We start from the raw sequence: 24096 nt of genomic DNA on the forward strand, positions 1-24096 counted from the left end.
GACAACTTCTAATGGGGGTATTGATAGGTAAAATGGAAAACACCCTTATGGCAACATTGGAACCAAGACAAAAGTGGTTTTTAGATGGTTATTTGAGGAAACAGCTTTGATACATACCAAAGGTAAAATCTGGAAGCAAGATTTGGTGGAGAATGTCTTCCAAGGGAGTAAGCTCACAAGGACTAAGCATACCAACCTCCCAGTGACACATCTTATAAAACACAGAGCTTAGTTTATTCAGTAATGAATGGATGGGCTGCCTAATGGTTTATATTTCTCAATGTTTTTTTTTTCCCTCTTAGATACCCAGAATGCTGAGCAACCCAAACTTTTGACCCACAGAAGATCTCACTGCCCTTCTATTTTTCCTTCTCCTCTGCCTTCACGTCTCCTATACATCACATCTAAGATTTACTGATTTCTTCAACACACCGATAACTAAGCGCTGTGTTTTTCACCCACCAACTTGATCACTTTTCACAACAGTGTTTTGAAATAAACACTGCCAGATCCCATTTATTGGATGCAAAACTTGAGGCAGAGAGATTAAGTAACTTGTCAAAGGTCCTAGAGCTAATAAAGGTCAGCCCTGGGATTTTCACTTGGACCTATTTCACCCTGATCTATCACTTCCATAATACCCTGCAACAAGCCACCCCAAACTTACTGGCTCAAACCAATAGCCATGTATTGTTAATGAGGTTCGAGTAGGCTACACTCTTCTGGTCTTGCCTGGTTCACTCATGTCTCCGAAGTCAACTGGGAGCTAGGTAGGTGACTCTGCGAATCTCGGCTGGGATTTCTCACTTTTCGGGGGAGTGGGGGAGTCAGCTAGCTATCAAGTCATCTAAGATGACCTTGGCTTTTCTCCATGTATCCCTCACATACTTCCAGGAGCTTAGAACGGCACCTGCTTCTGGAAAGAAACAAGTATGAGAATGAAGCAGCCCACTTGGGCAAAAGAAAGGAGAAAGGAGGAATATGAACGTGCTTTTCAAGATGTCGCTTGCATCAGGTTTGCAAATAACTCAGTAACCAAGGAAGTCACATGGTTGAACCCAGAGCCAACGAGGGAAGGGACTACAACGTAAAGGACAGCGATCATGCATGCAGGCAGGCCACAATGCATTAGTCCGCTTGTGAAAGATTCCAAAGTCCTAGCTTTTAACCACTACGTCTATTGCCCATCAAAACGAACAATCCTTCTGAGTCTTGGGATTTCTGCAAGGGTATAGTCCAGTGGGCCTTTCAGATGAGTTCTTTGAGCCAGTCCATCTCCATGTAGGGGTATGGGAGGTTAAACAAAACATTTCCACTTGAACAGAAAGTGAAATGGGATGAGGGCATACAGTGGGTGCTTCTTTCTTAATTTGTCTGAGGTTATTACAACAAGTGATACTAACTAAAGTACAAACAAGCCCCACATTCCAGAGGCGTCATCTAGTGAAGGTTTTTTTTTTTTTATGTTTTTATTTATTTATTTTTGAGAGAGAGACTGTGCACAAGAAGGGCAGGGGCAGAGAGAGGGAAACAGAGGATTGGAAAGCTGGCTCTGGGCCGACAGCAGCGAGCCCGATATGGGGCTCAAACTCGCAAACCGCGAGATTGTGACGTGAACCAGTCAGACGCTCAACTGACTGAGCCACCCAGGTGCCCTCTTTTTTTTTAAGTTTATTTATTTATTTTGAGAGAGAGAGAGAGAGAGAGAGAGAGAGAGAGAGAGAGAGAAAACGTCCACGGGTGGGGGAGGGGCAGAGAGAGAAAGGGAGAGAGAACGAATCCCAAGCAGGGTCCACCCCATAAGCACAGAGCCTGATGTGGGGCTCAAACCCAGGAACCGTGAGACCATTACCTGAGCCAAAACCAAGATCTGGACGCTCAACTGACTGAGCCACCCAGGTACCCCTGAAGTCTGTTTCTTGATCATCAAAAGTTCAGTTGGGTATTTGGAAGGTGGTCTTCCATGAAGTTCTAGGGCCCCCGAGTCTTAACAGTAGATCACCTGCATCCTGCCAGAAGATAAGGGAAGAGAGAATGGGCTTGGAGGATTGCATGGGGCCAGATCTGAACCACTCTCATTCCACCATAGGGCTATGTACCCCAGATGAAGAAGAAACCGGGCATGATAAACGCAGCTGTCTACACCAGTTTATTTCAGCCTTTCTCCCTTGGGTTCATCTACCTTCTTGTGGCAGTGGCAACCTGCTCCTGCTTTGTATACCACTCACCTCCTCCTTATCCCATATATTTTTAGTGAAGCACATTCTATCCCTGCCTCTAGGGGCTGAGGGATTTTCTAAAGAGAAGATGTTTAAGCCAAGATCTTAAGAGCTAGCCAGGTGAAAACCTTGCAGAAGAGTCCCAACAAGTGGAAAGATCATGGAGCACAATCCCAGCGGAGGAGTGAATGCTATCTTTGGGAGGAAACGAGGAAAGACCTACCAGCTCATCGAGGGGGAGACAGGAATGAGAATGGGGATGGAAGCAAGGGCGAGACCCCACAGCACGTGGGTGCAGTGTTAAAAATATTGGATTCAATGTAAGTCCTTGGATTCTAAGAACAATGGACAACTGCTGAGGAGTTCTGAGATCCAAGTAGCACTGAAGATTTCTGTTTATAAAGGTTTACATTGGTGGGGCGCCTGGCTGGCCTGGCTGGTGGAGCGTGTGACTTTTGATCTTGGGCCTGTGAGTCCGAGCCTTGTGCTGGGTGTGGAGATTACTTTAAAAAATAAAATCTTTAAAGATAAATAAATAAATTGGGGCTCCTGGGCGGCTCAGTTGGTTAAGCGTCCAACCTGGGCTCAGGTCATGATCTCGTGGTTCAAGAGTTCGAGCCTCGCATCGGGCTCTGTGCTGACAGCTCGGGGCCTGGAGCCTGCTTCAGATTCTGTGTCTTCCCCCTCTCTGCCCCTCCCCTGCTCATGCTCTGTCTCTCTCTCTCTCTCTCACAACTAAATAAAAACATTTAAATTGTTTTTAAAAAATAAATAAATAAATTATACTTTGAAGATTGTATTTAGCTGACAAAGTGTAGAGAAAATAGTTGGGAGCTTCCCTATGATTGAAAACACCAAGTAGACAGATATTATAATAATCTAGGAAGCAAGAAAGGAATTCTGGAGTGGATTAGAGGCTAATGATGGAATTAGTAGAAACTTAAAAAGACTTTGGCACTAACTAGACCTCAGAAGAGAGGCCAGTTCTGGACAGGGAAGGATCCAGTTTTTATGGGGCCTAAAGTTTGTGCAATTTGGGGGACCATCTTTCAGAAAAAAAAAAACGAACCGAATTACAAGCACAAACTTAGGTATAAAAGGTAGTATTTATTTGGATTGGGAAAAGAAGTCACAACAAATGACTATAATCCTGAAGATTCAGTTTCTTTCCTTCTGAGATTTCTTTAGGCAATTTTCCAGGAATGCTTCCAAGGAAATGCTCCCTGGTTGTAACTTCTATTTCCCTTCACACCTGAGATGTTATATAATCCCTGGGAACTTGCAACACTCACAGAGGCCCATGAAGAGAATGGCCTGACAGAAGTACAGCCTCTTTAGCTTTGCAATAAACCCGTTACAACCATTTCTGGGTTTTGATTCATCATTTTTAGCATCACTGGGGTCTGGTGGTGGCTGAAACAATGGGGAGTATTTTTTTTAATCACCTAGGAATAAAATAGAATATACACAAGTGAGGGCCAAAGAAATGAATGAAAGAATACAAAGAAGTGAATTAAAGCAAAATCCTGAGGGACTCCAGGATGGTGTAACCGACAAAAAAAGGAAAAAAAGAGTTGACAAAGACTGAAGAAAAAAAAAATCGACCAGATTGGGAAGAGGAGACACGGGAGTTTGGATCACAGAAGCCACGAGTGTCCCCAGAAGGAAATCGCCAAGTTTCTTGAAGTCTGGTGAGTGATCCCTCACTGATACAGAAGATGCAAGTTTACTTCTTAAGTTTATTATCCGTAATCTCCACTACAACGGTGAAGTCCAAAAGAACGGCTTTCCTGTCAGTTTTCTTCACTGCCGTGTCCCCAATACCTGGAACAGAACTTGGGCACATAATAGGCACTCCGTAAACACATGGATAAGTAAACACATGAAAAAGAGATCGAAGGTGTCCATTTTGTTTAGTGGTACGGACCCCCCCGTGGTGGTGAAAAGAGACTATTTCCTAGACTGATAAGAATGAAAGCCAAATTCGGTAAGTTTGGAGAAGTGAGTACAGTCTTGGGAAATGGGTGTTAGTTGGGTCGGCAACTTTTTGAGAAATGTTGCTGTTCGCAGAGGGCACGCGGCACAAGAGTTAATGGGGAAGTAAAATCAAGGAAGATTTTTTTTTTTTTAAGAATTTTTTTTTTATTTTAAGAATCATTTGTTGAGCAAATGATATTCTGGAAAGATCCACAGTCTAGAGAGTGCAAAGTTATTGAAAAAGCAGAAATTAATGTCATCCAGGGCACAGATGAAGGAACTGCCTCAGGTAGAAATACAGAAATTCCTAGAATTGCTTTTAATCTGGGTTTGATGTCATTAACATTATTGCACACAAATGTGTGGACAATTATATGATGGGGGGGGGATGAGTTATCCTAAACTCTGCTTTGAGGTGCCACGGAGGGAACTGCTAACAGTTATTTCCCCACCCTCCCAACAGGACTGTTTTCTATTTCCCCCTAATAGTCAAAAGACTTCTGATGAATATATTTTACTCTCTGAGTAAAAATAAATCATAATAATATTTCTGGAAAAATACGCTCAAAATGAAATGCTCCCCTCTGGGCTCGGGTTTACATATTCTCTGTTGTTTGCAAAAGGCCCATAACCTCAGACAGTCCTTGAGGGTAGCATTGATTATCTGCTCAAATACAGCATTGTTCTGAATTGCCTCACACTGGATAATCCAAATACCATTTCTTTTATGATCTGGGATATACGTTTAAGGAAAATCACAAAATATGAAAAGCATGACTCTATACAAGAAAGAAAAGTTTTATCGTGTGTGTAAAAGTGAAACACAGTAAGGGGCACAATTGCTTGGGACTTCTCACTTCCCAAATTGGCACTAATTATCATCACTTGTACCAAACCTAAATAGGCTTTTTCAAAAATTTTTTAAATCATTTTTTTGAGAGAGAGAGAGAGCAGAGAGAGATGGAAACACAGTATCCAAAGGGGGCTCCAGGCTCCAAGCTGTCAGCACAAAGCCCAAGGCGGGGCTCGAACCCACAAACCACAAGATCATGACCTAAGCCAAAGTCGGACACTTAATGGACTGAGCCACCCAGGGGCCCCAGGTTTTTTTTGTTTTGTTTTGTTTTGTTTTTTTGTTTTTTAGGAGATTGATATTATTTGAACAGCAGAAGCACACCTGACAGTAGATAAAGTTGAGGTTTAGTTAAATCCAACGCAGATTATTGAAAATGTATTTATTTTCCTGTACACACACACACACACACACACACACACACGCACACACACACACACACTCACGCACACACACACGCACACACACGGAGGCGCAGAGTGTTAAATTTCAACTAGACTATTGTTACTAAAATAATAAGAATCAAGGGTTGAAGAGTGATTTATGTTTTCAGTACTGATCTGTATGCTCCGTTCCATGTTAGCTCTGGAAAGGTTCCCAGTTTCAAATCTCAAGCTCTTCTGGGTAACAGGAGCAGTAAAATTCTTCCATGCTTATGTGCAACGCCTGGGCAAAAGCAGAACGTGCTGGAAGAGATCATTTTGCATACACGTTCTTTCTTTAGCTGCTGTGGTGAGTCTGTTTCCATCTCAGAGCTGGCTTGAGGAGTGTCATTCTCACAGTCCTCGGAACAATGCCCAGACAGGTAAACACAAGAAGCCGCTCGCGGCAAATAAAGAGCCTTACCAAAAGGAGAGCAGTGTGGGGCTGCCCTCCCCTCCTGTGTGTCTGAGACCCTGAAATCAAAGGCTAACGGGGGTGGGTTGCCCGGTGGATGCATGGTGAAACTCTTCTTACTTAACTTACCTGCCCTTAGGCAACCTAAAACCAGGGAGCAGAAACAACCCAAAATTGTTCTTTCAGTTTCTGAACAAAAAGTTTAGAGAGAAGGCAGGGGCATGCCCCGAATCTGTGCACGTGAATGCCAGAGGGATGTGGCTTGTAGGCGAGTGACCGTATTTTTGACAAAAGGCAGAAATTCCTACCTCGGGGCTTCTCCTCCTTTAGTTTGCTAGGGAAGACACACACATCCGTGAACTTACCTTACCAGAATAGAAGCCCCTCCTTGGGGAGGTCTTAAACACCATCGTTTTCTAAGAGCCTGGCACTTAGTAGGTGCTCAGCAGGGGGCAATGTGACACAGTGGTTAACAGCTTGGACAGGACGCTCTCCCTGGGCCTCCACTTCCTCATCTGTAACGTGGGGATGATCAGTCATTTCGTGGAGTCCTGCGAGATTAAATTAGATTATGGATGGTTAGCCTTGGCACTGAGTAAGTATTCAATGAGTGGTAACATTTGTTATTTCTACTTTTTAAATTATTATTATAAAATAGTCCCCTCCAGCCTAGGACTCTCATCCACGCTCCAGTCCTGCATAGCTTTGTCTGGGAGGTCAGGGAAGGCTTCCAACTCAAAATGTTCAAAATGTAACTCATGACCCACCCCACCTCCCCATCCGATATCTGCCCAGCACTCCCCGCCTTAGCCAAAAGAACAGCATCTAGGAACTTCAGCAAACTGTGATCCTTAACACCTCCCTCTCCCCTGCTCCTGCCCACCAAACTAACCTGAGTCCTTTCCATTTTCCCACCTATTTTTTGGAATATCCCACTTCTCTTCACCGCCCCTACCACCTTCACAATCCAGGTGCCATGTCCCTACCCCGGGGGCCGTGATGCAATCCTAATCGGTCTGCGCCTCACATCCTTTCTCGTCCCTCTCCAATCTGTTCTCCATGTTGGCAGAAAAAAAATCACTATTTGGGGAACACAAATATGGCCCTGTTGCCCCCTTCATTTCTTCCCAGTGCTCTCAGGTCGAGGACCAAAGCGCGTCTACCATCATTCCAGCCTCAGCTTTCTCAATCCTCCTTCCCCTTCCTTCTCTCCTCCGGGCTCCCCGCACTCCAGCTTGTTTCAGTTCCTCAAGGGGCACAGATTTCCCTGGTCACACGACATGAGCACCAGCTGGGCCACCCCTCCCTGTCACACCCGCCTTGTCCTTCTGAACCCTCCCCACCCTACAGTTTTGTTGCTTCTTCAGAGGAAATGTCCTGAATAGATCTGTCTCCTTTTTTCACGTTCTCAAGGCACTTGTGCCTCAGTTTTATGGGTGGTGATCGCTGTTAGGATGTAACACATACTTTGGTGGTTATTTGACCATGTCTATTTTCTCTCAAGGTTCCACAAGGGCCAAGGGTGAGAGATGAAGACAGGACTTGGTTTTGCTCATCTTTGGATCCCCATTGTCCGGCATAATGACAGATGTTCAATATGTGTATGTGTGTGTGTGTGTGTGTGTGTGTGTGTGTGTGTGTGTGTGCCTCTTACACCCCAAGACTTATCCCAGAATTTTATTCACTAACCCCCTTCCATCTTTTCTCCAGCTATTTGAAATCCAGTGAAATCAGGGATTTCATTATGTATTGATGTCAACATACAGCCAAATGATAATTGGGGCAAACTCTTTTCTGACTTTACTGTGGGTTTTCTGTTTATTTGTCTGTTTGTTTAGTGAAAGCCTTTAGCACATATTACCTGAGGCCAGACTTCTCTGTTTCTTTATGAATTCGGCTCCAAACCCTTCCTGAAGATGGCATTCCCCAGAGTGGAACATCATAGGAAAGGGATACCAATCAGTGATAGAAGCTGGAATAACTAATGGCACACCTTCTTTCTATGTCTAGAATAGTGAACAGGTCTTAGGGGGGGCCTCCATTATGCCAAATATCAGGTACCGTTTCTCAACAAGGACCAAGGATCAGGTAGAAAATCCAAACCAGAAAATAACTCAAAGAAGGCATTTATATAAGTGCTAAACCAGTGGTACAGGATGGTGGGGAGATGGAGAGAGCTGCTAACTTAGAGGGACTGTGATTCAAGGGCTGTGAAGGGCTTTATCTAGGCCTCATTTTTGGTGGGTGGTAGAATGAAGGTTTCTGGAACATTTCACAAACTTTGGGTATGAATTCCTCTCAATGCTGATGAAGAATCATGCTTCCGAACCTTAATGGGCACATTGACCACCTGGGGATTCAGTGAACTAGACCCTTTCTGATTTGGTGGGTCTAAGGTGAGACCAGTGGGTCTAAGGTGAGACCAGTGACTCTGTAGATCTAACAAGTTCACGGGTGATGCCCATGCTGCTGGTTTGGGTCCCAGAGTGTGAGCAGCAGGTATGTAGAGCCCTTCTACCAATCTTGAAGCAGATCCTTAAGTGACAGATATCACCCAGATGATTCTAATGCTGATGTAAGCCATAGCCTAAGACAATAATCATGCTGTCATCTCTCTTAATTGCTTTGCCACTAGGGACCCAGGTCTATTCCAGTGCTGTATAAATGCAAGTCATTCTTAATTACTCAAAGAAAACTGGGCCACCATCAGCCTGAAGTGCACCCTGGCTAGGAAAGGGTTTCTTGATAAATCCTAGTCTTGGACCTTGGGTTGTACCCATAGCCAAGATGGTGCTCAGTACTCTTTGACACCTGCCAAAAGGTTGAGGCAAAGGTGGTAGATGGAGATGGGGTAAGAATTAAGAATGGAAGATACTTATTACAGTGAAACAAATAGAATAAATACCCAATGAGCACTCTTCTCTCCATATGTGCTAGTTCCTTTAAGGGTCATTACAGCTTTATGAGGAAGGAACTTTTATCTTCATCTCCATTTTACAGATGTGGAAACAGAGGCCCTGAAGAAATGAAGAAACTTCCCCACAGTTGTGCAGCTGGTTATTGAAGGAACCCAGACCCTGACCCATAGAGATTCACGTTAAGTCTGTTGTTCTTAATCTGAGTGCACATTCACATTTCATGAGGAGCTTTGGGAAAATATCCATTGCTGAACCCTCAGTATTTCTCATTTCATGGCTATTAAAAAATAAACAAACCTGTCCAATCAATTGAATGTATATCCAGTGCTGAATACAATTTCCCAGGCCCTGACTCTTAATTGCCAGGATTTATCCCCTCCAAAAAGTAATGTATCATTCAATCCAAAAGAACTAGGAATGCTTGATGGAGTTTTCTGAGGAGGCTGCATCTTAGGTCACAAAGTGTCCAGTAATAACTTCTGACCCACCGAGTAGTGATTTTACAACTGAAGGATGGTTTCCAGACTCTATTTGCTAGGATTCTATGTGATAATAGTCTATGAAGTGTTTACTATGTGCCAGGAGACACTATTCTAAGGACTTTACCTATACCACCTCCTATAATCTTTCAAGAATGCCTCAAGAAGATACCCAGGAACATCTCCCATTGGACATATGGGAAAACTAAGATTCCTTGAGGTTAAATGCCTCGCCTTGTTACAGGTGGAGCCAGGATTCAAACTCAAGCTTGTTGGCCCTAGTGGATGGGATAAACCACTTTGCTGTACTGTCTTTCACTTCGTGGGCTGTGCTTGTTTCTTACTGGCTCAGATGATGCAGGTCTGCACTACCTCTCATGATAGGAGAACAGAAAGGGGCTGAAGGCGATTCGTTTTGTCAGAGAATGGAGTTCCTATTAGAGAACGGGGCTCAGTGCATGGCAATTTGGGAAGCTGATTTCCACTTAAAACCAGGCAAGATTTTGTATCTGGCAAAGCCACCCAGCAATGGAAAGGGCTACTTTGAGCAGGAATGCATCCCTCCATCACCAAGACATCAAATATTTCCTGGGCAGCTATCTAGCAGTGATGTTGTCGAAGGGGTTCAGGGATTGGATGCAGAGTTGGCGTGGGTGCTGTCTGAGGTCTTCAGGCATGAGTAGCTGTGATCCTATGATCTGACTTCAGTCCTCAAACACTCAATCAGCAAGTAAGGGCTTGATCATTTACAGTTACACAGCGAGATGTTTCCAGGAACGATTTCCCTGTAGCATTTTAATAAGTACTCTATAAATAATAATTTATTGAAGTTGCCTACTATGTTAGAAAAAAGAATATATTAAAGAACCCAGGCTAATTGAAGCTGGCAGTTAAGTTCCCTGAATCGAAACCAATCGGTTTATCTACATGACTCTAAAGATTTGGGATGAAAACTGCTCATTATAGTCCAACATCCGAATATGCAAAGACCCAGATGTTTCACAATATATTGACATAGCCTTCCAGGAAACCTATGTGCAACACTGAGTTGAAAATGTTCTGATACAATTAAAAATAAAGTGGATCAAAAAAAAACCCTTTACTCTTTTTTGGTTGGGAGCTAGAGGTTTGAACTTGAAAGACGCTGAAGGCTGTGTGACCCAAGTCAGCATGACTGCTGGTTCTAACTTAGACGATTGCACAGCTTGAACTGCCTGTGACTGTCCCAATTCACATCTGCGGTCCCAGTGTAAAGTTTAACAGATCACCCTCTGCCTATCCCCCCCACCCCCCCCAAAAGTGTCCTAGTTACACATTACATAGTCAGTGTGTAATTTATACACCTAGGTACACTACAATGAGAGACTGGATGGGATACAATCCATTGGGGGCAAACCAGTCACTTGAGGAAGACCCAGTTTCAGATGGCGACAGGGAATACAGACCAGGAGGCAGAACGGGGGCTCAAGTAAGAAGTGCTTTTCACCATTTCTCAAGCATCCCTTACCCTCGTGTGCCCGGGATTTCACTCAGCTTGTTCCTTTAGCTCAACTTTTGTTTGTACATGCACGTGAGGAAGCACAACCTAGGCTCTGTGTATCTGTCTGGTCTCTGTATGAGCTCAGATTTTTCTTTTTAGGATTCCACATACAAGTGAGATCATCAAAGGGTATAAACTTCCAGTTAGAAAATGTGTAAGTCCCGGGGATATAATGTACAGCATGGTGACTTCCGTTAGTAATACTATACTGCATATTTGAAGGTTGCTAAAAAAAGTAGATCTTAAATGTTCTCGTCACAAGGAAAAAAAATCTGTAACTATTGCCATGAATGTTAACTAGTCTTACTGTGGTGATCATTTTGCAGTATATACAAATATCAAGCCTTTACATTGTACACCTGCAACTAATGTAATGTTTGATGTCAGTTCCCAATTTGCATTCTTGTAGGCTGGCTGAGGACACAGACACTAGAATGGGACATAAGACATACAAAATCCTCTGAAGATGTTGACTTAACTGGAAAAAAAAATGAGCATGAATCAGGCTTGACGATTCAGTCTCTGTAATCTTTCCTCGGGATTTTATCATGACTAACATATCTGAGCATTTGGCCAAGTTATTCGCAAATGTTATTTTTAATGCCCCTGCAATTCCTAGGGGATAGGTGTTGTCACCAACCCTACTTTGCAGTTGAAGAAAATGACACTGGAAGAAATGAAGCAACTTGCCCAAGATTCCACATCGAACAGGTCACAGTGTCCAGATTCTAACCTAAGAAGGCTGGCCCGCGCGCCTCCTGACTAACACTCTATTTTGAGCAGAATGTTGTCCGCAGCTCATCAACAAATATTTACTGAGTCGAATGGGGCAGGAAGAGTGGTAGGAGTTACCCCCTGCTGTCATGAAGCTCAAGGTGTCTCGGATGGAATGTCACAAGTCCAGCCAGCAGAGAGGCAGAATGTGGAAGTGCTCTGAGAGGTACAAACACCCATGGGGGGAAGTGTGTCCACTGGAGGAAATCATCAAAGGCTCCCGGAGAAGGGAGCATTAGGGTTGCTTTTGAGGAGAGAGAAAATGTTAAACAGGTAGAAATTAGAAGGGCACTATGCAGACGGAACAGCCTGATGAATGGCATTGACCTGAGAAGTAAATGCCATCCATTTGGGCTGGATTATTGTCAAGTGCGAGTTAGGGGAACTTACACAGACTCCCCACCATGGCCTCCGCTCCCTACTTCCCATCACACATTCTCTCCCTGGTGTTCTATTCTCCAGCCACAGCTGCTTATAGTACCCCTGCTCAGTGCGGTATCATTCATGATCTTTTGTACTCCAAGCCCCTTTTCCTGGATGCTTTCTTCATCTACATTGCTTTTGTTTGCCTCAAACACTGCTTCTTCAGGGAAGCCTTCTCTGATCTCCTGGGCTGGGTAATTTCTCTTTGCCATGCAATTTAACAGCTTCCCAGTAGGTATCCACTACTATGCACAGTTTTCTTGGTACAGAACAAGAGGTCGAAACAAAATAAAATCAGCTGGAAAGAGATGCCTAGATTAGAGGCATGCAGCTTTGAGTCAAGTTCAAAGACTCCTTCTACAGTGGTCCTAGCCAAGAACCAGCTCAGTGTCGAGTAGAGCCTAGGGGATATAAGAAAGGAGGATGGCTGAGATTGAGCCCTGGCATGTGGATGGACATCTCCTTCTAAACAATACAGAAGGAGAACTTAGAATTTCAGATTCCAAACCATGGGAGAGCCTTGGAATCCATCTGATCTCAGAAGTGTGCTCCCAACGCCTTCTCCAACTTTCCCTGCAAATATTCATCCATGTATTCATAAGGGAGTTTTCTCCTGTTTCTTCTGGAAAACCTAAACTATGAATTGCATTCAGTCGGTCAGTTAGGCGTTCGTCCATCACAGGAGCACCTGTAATGCACTGTATACAGTTGACCGCACAGCACCAGGATCCAAGGGTGAGCGAGGCTCCTTTCCTATCCTAGAAAGGAGGAGAGGCTGTAGCGGAAACAGACACTTGAAACAGAGGATAAAACCTGTTTCCGTATGGCGTCTCCTTTTCTCATCAGGCCCGTTTTGGCCTCTGACAGTACAGAGTTCACCAGCCAGCCTCCTCTTATGTGAAAACATCTATCATATCTCCCCAAAGACTCGCCTACACGTTCTTCTAACATGAGGTAATTATTTCATATTTTCTGCGTTAGTTGTGGCCACTGATAGTCTCGTGAAGATCGACAAACGTCAACTTGTTCTTTCCCAACGTACTTCTTTAGATGCGTGTGTCGAAGCGGTGGCTATGGAGGGGGCTGCGTGACGGCACGAACATGCAGAACTTCTCATGTGCCTCCATCATGAGTTAAAAGGCAGGGCTTTGGGAACTGGACTTTCTTGACTTTGGGGAAAGTGTGACGTAATAATCATTCCTTCTTTCTGAAGAAATGAAGAGAAATGAGTGGTCTGTTCAGCTCTTGATATAAAAAAGTCAACTGAAAAGTGATATTTTATTGGAACCATAAGTTTTGTTTGAGAAATTTTAAAATCCAGAGTTTATTTTCCTTTGGTATTGCTGTAGAGAGTCAACAGGAATTGAGATAATTTTTGTCCTGTATTTGTGCCCACTTATTAAACACACATGTGCACTAGATTCCTTGCATAGGTGCAAAAGGGATCAGCAGTGGGGGAAAGGTGCAATTTGGTCCATTGACCTGTTTCCCTGCCCTCAGGACTCTTTCAAACAGCTGTGAGAAAGAGGAGGAGGAGGAAGGAGGTAATTTAGCAGTTCATATCCAGATGTTCATTTCAAACACACCCTGAACAACTTTTGCATGGTTTATTTCATTTTCTGAAACCATTTTTCACAAGCCTGTTTTCTCAGCTGGGAAACTTCTGGTGTAGTCTTTTCAAACAAATATTGCATTTGGCATTACAAGAAAAAAAATAAAGAGCTTTTGAGACATTCAAAGGACAATCTGTTTGCCTTGGTCTGCAGAAGCGGGACTACAGGAATGTGGGCATTTTGTACCACCCAAAGTATAGGTAGGAAAGTTCCAGTCTTCCGTTCCATTTACATGGAAATTTGAGAGCTCCTTTAGCTCGATCACTGTAAATACTCTGCCATGTTTTAGGTTGACCTGGAGTGCCAGAGACAAGAAACCTGGCTGCGGACAAAAAGGGCCAGTGGAAGAATCCTCCAGGATTAACACTAAACCAGAACCTTCCACATGGCACTTCAAACACAGTAGTCCATTCTCAAACAAAACAAAACAAAACAAAACAAAACAAAACAAAAAACCTGTATGCTGTTCTAGTCCCACCCATCTTCTTAAGCGAAATGGGAAGGACTAGAAGGAAAATAGTGCTGAAGGCCAATGAATCTCTTAGGCAGAATCCCATAGGATATAATCCCCACCGTTCCTTTCACCTCAAGGTCTGGGTCCTGGCAACCGATTGATTGCTCCACTAGAGTCACAGGGGTTGGGATCTAGGACATCCCCTTCCCCCCACTACGGAGTGGAGCTGGTCTCCTGGCTAACCGTAGGATGAAGTCATTCCACTGTCAGGGTCTCTTTCGGTTAAACCAAACCTGGAAACAACCTCAGAAAGGAATGGGCAGCCTACAAGGATGAGTCCAAATGGAAAGAGTAAGATTTGTCTATTTATTTTTAAAATTTTTTTAAATGTTTATTTGAGAGAGAGGGAGAGAGCATGAGCAAGGGAGGGACAGAGAGAGAGGAAGACACAAAATCTGAAGCAGGTTCCAGGCTCTGAGCTGTCAGCACAGAGCCCGACGCAGGGCTTGAACCCAGGAATGGTGAGATCATGACCTGAGCCAAAGTTGGACGCTTAACCGACTGAGCCACCCAGGCGCCCCAAGATTTGTCTCCTTAAAGAAAGGAAATTGAGCTGTGAAGATAAAGGGGATCCAAAGAAACAATAGAGCAAAGTTTTGATGTGGATGAAATAGAAAATGCAAGCATTTAAAAACAAAAAACTGAGTCTTGGGTAAGTTTCTTCACCTTCCCGAGACTCAGTTTTCCCACTCTTAGCATTAGACACTTGAGTCCTCAGACCAGAGTGTTAAAGTGGGGATTGAGTATAAAAAATGCCTCATGCAGTGACAGGCATATAATAGGTCTTCATTATTAGTTAGCTCTCCGCACATTCCCTTGACTTAAGAGAACAGCAGAATAATGCGAGAAGTCTCTATTTCTGTGATCGTTCCTATTGAAAAGCTTTGTGTGTCTCTGAGATATTAAAGAAGATATCCAGGAAAGGCAGTCCAAGATGGCGACACAGGAAGACCATGAACTCACCTCCTCCCAGGACACGTGAAATATACGACTACGTATGGAACCACCACCTCTGCGAAACACCTGACAGCTGTGGAGCGGTTCCTTCCCACGGGGAAAATGTGAAAAGGGACACATCTGAGGTAGGCAGGAGAGGCTGTGACTCAGTCCCGCCATACCCCTCAACCCTGAGGAGACCCACAACTGGGAGAGAACTCAAAACCCTGGAGCTTCTCCCTCAGGAGCGAAGGGTTCATACCCTGCATCAGGCACCCCAACTTTTAAGACTTGCACCTGAGCTCCCGAAACATCTGGCCTTGAAAACCAGTGGGGCCCGCCTCCCTGAGATCCAAACGGCCCAGGCAAACTGTGAAGTACCTCTCAAAGGCTCACATGGGCTCACTCACTCCAGGGCCCGATGCAGGGGCAGCCACTTGAAAAACACCCAGTCTTGAATGTGAATTATTTTCTGACCTAAAGCTGTCTGGTGGCGGGGCAGGGAGTGAGGCGGGGCGGGGGGGGGGGGGGCTGTTGGGAGCATCTCTGGGAAAGACGGCATTGATGGTCTGGTGGCCAGCAGGGCTTGGGCTTGCGGTCCCACGGCACTGTACAGGCTCACCTCGGAGATATGGAGGGTTCCGTTCCAGGCCGCTGTGATCGAGCGTATCTCACCATAAAGTGAGTCAAACGAATTTTTTGGTTTCCCAGTGTATATAGGAGTCATGTTTACACTATACCGTAGTCTACTAAGCGTGCAATTGTATTACGTCTAAAAACCAAAACAACGTCCATCGATCGCTTAATTAAAAAATACATTATCACTAAAAGATGCTACCTTCTGAGCTTTCAGTGAATTGTAATCACAGGTCACCGTAACAAATTTAACAACGCTGAATAAGTTTGAAACACTGTGAGAGCTACCAAGATGTGACCCAGGGGTATGAAGTAAGCAAGCCCTCTTGGAAAAATGGCACCAACAGACTTGCTGGAGACAGGGTTGCCGCAAACCTTCAGTTTGTAAAAAGCAAAGCAAAGCAAACCAAAACACACAATTATCTGCAAAGCATAATAAAATGAGGTGCACCTGTGAGAGAAGATTCCAAAGTGAAGGAAGCAGTGCTAAGAGAGTCCTTAAAATTAGGGTCTGGGTGCTCCTGGGTGGCTCAGTGAAGCGTCTGACTCTTGATTTCGGCTCAGGTCATGATCGCATGGTGCATGGGATAAACCCCGGGTTGAACTTGTCACTGACAACCCATTCTCCCTCTCCCTCCCTCTATGCCCCTCCCCCATGTGCAGGCGTGTTCCCTCTCTCTCTCTCTCTCTCTCTCTCTCTCAAATAAATAAGCATCACAAAAAGTAGGTTCTAGAGAATACTGAGGAAGCAGGCCTACGCAATCCCTATTCAATCCTGTTTCCACTTTTGGAACACCGTGGACTTTTGACTTTTGTCAATTGTAATTTGTCAATTGCACCTGGACCGCCTTCTGGAACACATCCTTCAATTTTGGACCACAACAGAGATAATGTGACACCTGGTAGCTAAATCGCCAATCATGCGTTAGATGGTCAGTTTAACTCCGTCAGCCCCAACCACAATGCCTTGCCAACAAGTTATGTAACCCTGTGGTTTCTGCCTTTCATACGCCTGCACTCCCCACTTGGAATTCGGAGCACACTTTCGATTTCAGTCGACTCTGTGTCTCCTGGATTGCAATCCCCAAAACCCCAAATAAACGCTTTTGGTTGCTTTACAGCCTCGTCGTCTTCTTGGTAGACAGCCTGTATATATTTGCATACTTTAAAAGCTGCTGTCTGAGGCTCTGGCTTCCAATCAGCCTGGATCTAAGTACTGACACTGATAGGTCTTGGTGCACGACCGGCAATTGCGAGCTGTTAATAGTAAAGTCAGCTGGTCGGGCAATCACTGAGTTTCAAGAGACACCCAAGAGTTAGGGCAAGGTCGAGCCATACGTTTCCTTTCCTACATGAGGCCACCCCTTGAAGACTGGGTGGAGACATCCAGCAACCTGGTTGGGTGCACGCATCTCGATGTCAGGAGACAAACAGATGGACAGAGATGCAGGCAGTCAAAAGGACAGAGGTGATGACCAGATGCCCAGATGACCAGAGAAATAGATGGACAGAGATGCGGGCAGTCAAAAGCACAGAGGTGATGACCAGATGCCCGAGTATATAGGAGATCACCTAAGAGGCTATAGAGATTGGGAGGGAAAAGGCACAGAACAGAGGGACCCGGGGCCATCGCATTTAAGGAACTGCCACATCAGAACACCCTGCAAGACCACGGAAAAGCAAACTGAATGAGAACATTTAAAGTGGAAACTAATGAGAACAAGGCCAAGAATGTGAGATCACGACCTGAGCCAAAGTCGGATGCCTAGCCAACTGAGCCACCCAGGTGCCCCTTTTTATTTATTTATTCATTCATTCATTTATTTATTTATTTTTAATTTTTTAATGTTTATTTATTTTTGGGAGAGAGAGAGACAGTGTGAAGAATGTTTCTAAAAGAAACAAGAAGGGGGATTTTCTTTTTTTTTTTCTTTTTCAATTTGTTTCCTCTGACAGGATACAAGGCAAACACCCAGTATGCTTGAGTTTTAAAAGGATATTTCCTTTGCCCCACTTTTTTTTTTAATTTGAAGAAGGGGGATTTTCTAACTCAAAATATAAAATATTTTAGAAATAATAACAGTTGTCTAGAATCACATATTACACTGCGAAATGCCGGGAAACGGGAGAAGGGACGAAAAAATAAAATGTGCTAAATTTCTTGACTAAAATAGGATGGAGTCAAAGGCTATTGTTTCTTCTTGACCTTGATAATTAGAGGAATATCAGATCAAGTATGTTATTTTGCAAAATTTTGTAGAAACAAAAAAACAGGATGATTCCTCCCAAATTACTGTAGGAGATTAAAGAAATCAGAGTTCAACTAGCAAAAGACAGGAAATAGAGGAAAATGGTAGGAAAGCATGAGATACAGAAAACATAAGATCGCAGAAGGAAGTGGGAATTTATCTTTTATGATGATAACTGTAAATGATTGTAAAACCACAATATTTAGAAACCACCGGTTCAGGTGAGAAACAAAAACACACCTCCTGGAAAAAACAATTTTTTTCCAATGTCTCATAAGATGTAAACACAGTATTTGGAAAATGTGTATCAGGAAAGTGCAAATAAGTACAACATAGATGTGTCAGTATTAATATCGGACAGAGTAGACTCCCGGGCGGAAAAAAATATACAAAGAGGACAAGAATGAACTTACTTGTAGTTAGATCCCGTTACGAACAAATAACTAATATTCTTTGCTAGTCTCAATGACTGAGTATTAAATAAATATGTAAATTAATCTTTTAGAAATTCAAAGGAAATGTTTTGTTTGGAATATATACATTACTCTCAACTAGACACATCATATAGACAAAATAAATAAGGAGGGAGAAGGCTTTATTAACGTGATACGAACACACAAACTTGTACGCTACACCTGATACACCTAAAGAATGAATAGTCATCTAGCCAGCTATGTTTCAAGAGTTTTCTCCTGCTGAATTTCAAGGAAGTCTTCCTCGGACTGGTTTAATTTTCCTTAGGGCATGGTTTTCATAAGAATGTGGATTATGTCTCTATTTTGTCCTCCCGTATGGTCACACTTCTCTGCTGACATTCTGGAGTCGGCACTATACATGTGTTCCCATACATGCAAGCACCCAGTCTTTTCTAGAAAGATCTGAAACTCCTTTTCTATAAATAAGGACCAGCTCTTCGGAGACTCATGGACTCTCTAGGTTCCCATTATACAAGTAAACTCTTGGGAATATTCACTGAATCTACCTTCACAGAAAGCTCTACCTTCACAGAAAACTGCCTTTTAATGTCTTGCTGTATTGAACAACTTTCCAAGACTTAACTCTTGCTCAGACTTTTAGAGGAACTCATTCGTATCACCCACGCTAGAGAAAAAAAACAAAAATATGTGAGGACGCAGAGTTGTCTCACACCAGCGAACTATCTGGTACATTGCTCACAAAGGATGAATTGGCTCTAATAGCAGGAGTAGAAACTGGCTGATGTCCAGATGGACACTTGCTAAATACATCTGGGTAAGTCCTCAAAATTGCAATCCTTGATTTTTTTGTCCTGACCACAATCGTCTTAAATACCTTTGGATTGTCAGACTGGTTATAAAACATTCTTTCTCTGGCTCCTTAGCCATATGCCAGAATTGGGAAAACTCACTAAGACTTCCCTACCCTGATCAGAATGCAGTATTTCTGATAAGCTTTGCAACGTGACTTCATCATCTATCATTCTTCTCCTCATCATCACCCTCCACTTCATCATGCTTCCTAAACTATCACAACTGGAATTATCAACCATGCAGAACACTGTGCATATATTATGTAACTTAATCTTACAATAATGTCCAACGTGGATGCCATTAAAACTTCCACGTTAGTGATGAAAAAATGGAGCTTTTCATGCCCAAAGCCACAGAATAAGTGCAGGGCAGAGCTGGTACTGTTAACACTCCTTTTTATCACAGAAACATCTCTCTTCTCCAGTGACCCTTCCTGTGGATTCTTATTCAGTCTCTAGTCGCGGGGATTCCCAGGTCATTTCAGGGATGTCTCCCTCTTTGACAGCTTCCAGAACGTTTGTAGCTTCTCCTTATTTCTGTTCTCCAATATCCTCAAGTGTTCAAGCACTAGTGAAAGAAATTATCCAGGCCCTCTCATTATATGCTCCTGGGAAACAGACCTAAAGCTAGGACATTCGGTGTTATCCTCGCTTACGGAGATTGGTGGGAATTTGTCTCACTTAAAGTCGTTTTCTTACAGTGTATCGTTACCACTTCCTAGGGGCAGGGGTAGCCAAATTCCACTTGAACGACTCACCATGCTATGTTCGATTCAAAATGGCCTCCCCTGTATATAGAAAACTATCTTCCTTGCGTCAAACTCATGAGCTTTTGAGCTCTTTGTCATTCATTCATTCACTCATTCACTCACTCATTTTTCCACACATGATTAGTGCGTGTGTTCTGTGGGTCAGGCTCTCTGTTGGGGTGCTGGATGAATATTAATAAGGCAGGCATCCTGGAAGGCCTCAGTGAATTGAGTATTTAGGGAAGAACCAATAGGCAAGCTAAGAGCTGCAACAGAACAGTTGCTCTAACAGGGCGATGGCCAGGTAGGAAGATAATCATAGGTTGGAATCCCACCCACGAGACTCCTTGGCGAACATCCTGCTTGTCAGGCTAACCCTCCAGGCATTTCCAGACAAGTCTGCATATTCAGGATGTACACACTTTAGGCTCCCACTCTGGGACCCTGCTAGACTGGGAACAGTACCAGGATCCACTTGGTTGTGGTCCAAGAGGGAGGGTGGTGGAAGAGAAAGTTATAGATGTGGATCCCTATCCCTTCCCCTTGCCCTGGGACAGAGTGCTTACCTGTCCGCCCCTCACCTGTTAGGGCTAGGGTCGATGCAAGCTAGCATTAGAGAAAAGTGTTACTGGAAAAAAAAAATAGGCAAAAGGGAGGCAGCAAACCTTTAGAAAAAAATACAGGGGAATATAGTCTGGGAAGAGGTAAATGTTAGCAGTTACCAGATTTGTTGGTCTTGTATGATATGTCTGCAGATTAGTAAGGAAGGTACATTTCCTTCAGGACCTCAAGCTTTGAGTGTCTTACCTGGCCTCTATTCTTCCCAGTGTGATATGGTCCCTAGAGTAGAAAATAGTGACAGCCATAGCTAATTTTTGGATTTGATGCTTGAGTGAGCACTTATGCTCCGGACCATGCTAATCATTTCCCCTGCATTATTGCATTGCATCCTAAAAATAACCCTGTGGGGAAGGTAGTATAGCATGTTTTTTTCATGGGGCAGAGGAGAATAGAAAAGAAAAGGAACTTACTCAAGGGCCCACAGTAAGAGGTGAAAGGAGAACTTGGGAGTCCAGAGCTCTATGCTCTTAAGTACTGCATGCAACAGAGAAACACCATTCTGTACTATCAGTTACCAAATTTTATTTTTAAATTTCTAGTAACAGACTATACTGTACCTCTGTGTACTTCTAAGGGACTAACTAAAATGTCAAATAGAAACAAGGCGTCAGGATTGGGGCCTTCTACCGTGAGACATATTCTTGAAGGCGCATCTTCAAAAGGTTTTACTTCAGAGAAAACTTTAAGAATTATGGGGTGCCTGGGTGGCTCAGTCGATTGAGCATCTGACTTTGACTCAGGTCATGACCTTGTGGTTCATGAGTTCGAGCCCCGTGTCAGAGCCTACTTCAGATTCTGTCTCTCCCTCTCTCTCTCTGCCTTCCCGCCTCGTGTTCTGTCTCTCTCTCAAAAATAAACATTAAAAAAAAAAAAGAATCGTAGTATAAGATGAGTATCTTAAACCACAAAAAGGCGAGGACACGTAAGTGTTGAGGTTTATTTCTTGTATTTAGGATGGAGATTCATCCCAGTGAGAAAATGGATACCTCTGTGGCATTGGCCATTCCTTAAGTCTCAATAAAGGCCCATAACGTGTCTTGTGCTACAGCAGGTGGGTGGCAGCCGCATGTCATGGTTAAGCTCAAATAATCTGGAACAGAACTGGCTGGATTGGAATCCTGGCACTCCCACCGAATGACTGACTGTGTGAAATTGGGAAACTCTCTTCAATGTTCCTTCCATACTGTCAATTGGAGGCAATGCTAGTATTTGCAGGGTGGTGATGAATTAAGAACAAGACTGTTTCCCACAATTATTAGGCATGTGTTAATTACCAGGACACAGAGCCAGCTATTAGACAGGACATGAATGTGAACAAGCAGATACCAGGATGTAGGCGGAAGAGAGAAGGAGGGCTTTGACACAGCCACGTGCAAGGTTTGAAGAGAGGTCTCCCAGCTCCTGGGTGGCTCAGTCGGTGGAGCGTCCAACTTCAGCTCAGGTCATGATCTCACGGTTTGCGGGTTCGAGCCCCGCGTCGGGCTCGAGCCCCGCATCGGGCTCCGTGCCGACAGCTCGGAGCCTGGAGCCTGCTTCGGATTCTGGGTCTCCTCTTTCTCTGCTCCTCCCCCACTCTCCTCCACTCTATCCCTTTTGCTCTCTCTCAAAAATAAATAATAATAAGCATTAAAAAAAAAAGAAAGAAAAGAAGGTCTCAGAGGGGAGGGAGTGTGGCACTGAGTCCACAGGTGCAAAGATACACAGATGTGTTCCTGATAGCAAGGTGGAGAAGGGCACTGTCGTCAAAGGGAGCAGCTACGGAAATGAGGTCATGGCCGAGCGCCGTCTTAGAAAACTGCAAAAGGAGAGGTGTGCCTGGGTTTAGAATCCTAGCGGGCGCCTTGTTGGAAAGCCAGCCTATAGAAGATGGTACCACGGAGAAGGATCTTGAGGCCACACTGAGTTGTTCAGACTTCACTCTGTGGGAAATAGGGGTCCGTGAGAAAGCTCCAAGAACAATAAATCATATTCTTGTTTGTTTCTGGGGTTTTTTTTTTGTTCCAAATATCGCTTTCTTACTTTATTTTTTAAATGGAAAAAAACTTTTAAAAATGTCCTTCCATCAAGGGAAATCTTGTATAATTATTATAAGCATACTAATCTACAGAAAAATTATAAATGATTATTTTTTATTTATGTTTCAGAGAGAGAGAGAGCTAAGCAGGGGAGGGGCAGAGAGAGAGGGAGACACAGAATCCGAAGCAGGCTCCAGGCTCTGAGCTGTCAGCACAGAGCCCGATGCACAACTTGAATCCACAAGTCATGAGATCATGACCTGAGCCGAAGTCGGACGCTTAACTGACTGAGCCACCCAGGGGCTCCTATAAATAATATTTCTAAATTACCTAAAGTCCCACAACCTTGAGAAAACGACCACTAACATTTCACTGAAGAACTTTCTGAAAGCACACAATTTCAATGAACTAATATTTTATACATGTTTTGGTCAATAATCTATGTGACTAGCTTTTCATGTCAATAAATAAAGGCATCCATGAGCATTTTAATGATGGCACAGTTTTCTATTTTATGGGGGTGAGGCAGTTCATTTACCCAGTCCTTACTGATGATAAAGCCCTTCTAATTTCTGAACATTACAAACAGCACTTCCACAAACAGTTTGAACCCGATGCAACAAAACCATCAAGTACCAGAGAGATCGGAAAACATCATAGATTCTTGAAAATTAAAACAAACAGACTTCAGGCTGCTACAGAATGAGAAGGGAACGCCATGCCCAGCACCTTGGCTTGGAGGTTGATTTTAGTCAGTAATTCAATTCTTAATCTCATATTTATTGGGCATCCACAATGCGTCTCGTCCTCCTCTGATAATGGGATGCAATAGAGAACAAGTCAGAGAATGTCACTTTTATTACAGCATAGAAGCTAACAGGGGAGATAGATTATAAACTTATAAACAAACGACATATTAGATATCCGGGAGCACTACATGAGGAATCAACACGGGATGGTATGAGACAGCATCATCCACTTTAGTTGGATCATCTGGGAAGGCTTCTCCAAGCAGCGGTCATTAAGGCTGGTAAATGAATGGCCAAAGGATGGAGGCAGGGGAAGATCAGGAAAGGGGAATTCAGGGAAGTGGCTGATGCAAAGGCTCAAAGAGGGAAATGAGCTTAGCAGGTTCACGGCAGACAAAGATCAACAGGCCAATGGAGCTTGTACATTTTCAACAACAAGGAAGGTGCCATGAGGTGGGAAGCACCGGCCACGGGCTGGGAGCACCTTGCAGACCATGCTCCAGTTCCGATGTTACCCTTCCTGAACATGGGGAGCCACTGGAGAGTTGCAGCCAGACAAGAAGCTTGATCTGTGATTTTAAAAGACCCCTACGGCTTTCCAAAACTATCAGCTTCTTAAGCATAAGTTGTTGTCTTCTGTGGCTCTGCATTCACAAGACCAAGAGAACCCTTGGCACACGGTAGGTATTACATCAGCTTTATGAAG

At 43.8% G+C, this 24096-nt stretch overlaps 1 non-coding gene across 1 annotated transcript; it reads right to left on the reverse strand.

Annotated features, from left to right (window-relative positions):
• Positions 1 to 17657: 17657 nt before the first annotated feature.
• Positions 17658 to 17788, reverse strand: LOC132672784 (small nucleolar RNA SNORA27). Its single transcript, XR_009607689.1, has one exon. It is a non-coding gene; the product is annotated as a small nucleolar RNA SNORA27 (small nucleolar RNA).
• Positions 17789 to 24096: the final 6308 nt, after the last annotated feature.

Source organism: Panthera onca, chromosome A3 (assembly GCF_046562875.1).
Source record: "Panthera onca isolate mPanOnc1 chromosome A3, mPanOnc1 haplotype 2, whole genome shotgun sequence".
Taxonomy (NCBI): Eukaryota; Metazoa; Chordata; class Mammalia; order Carnivora; family Felidae; genus Panthera; species Panthera onca.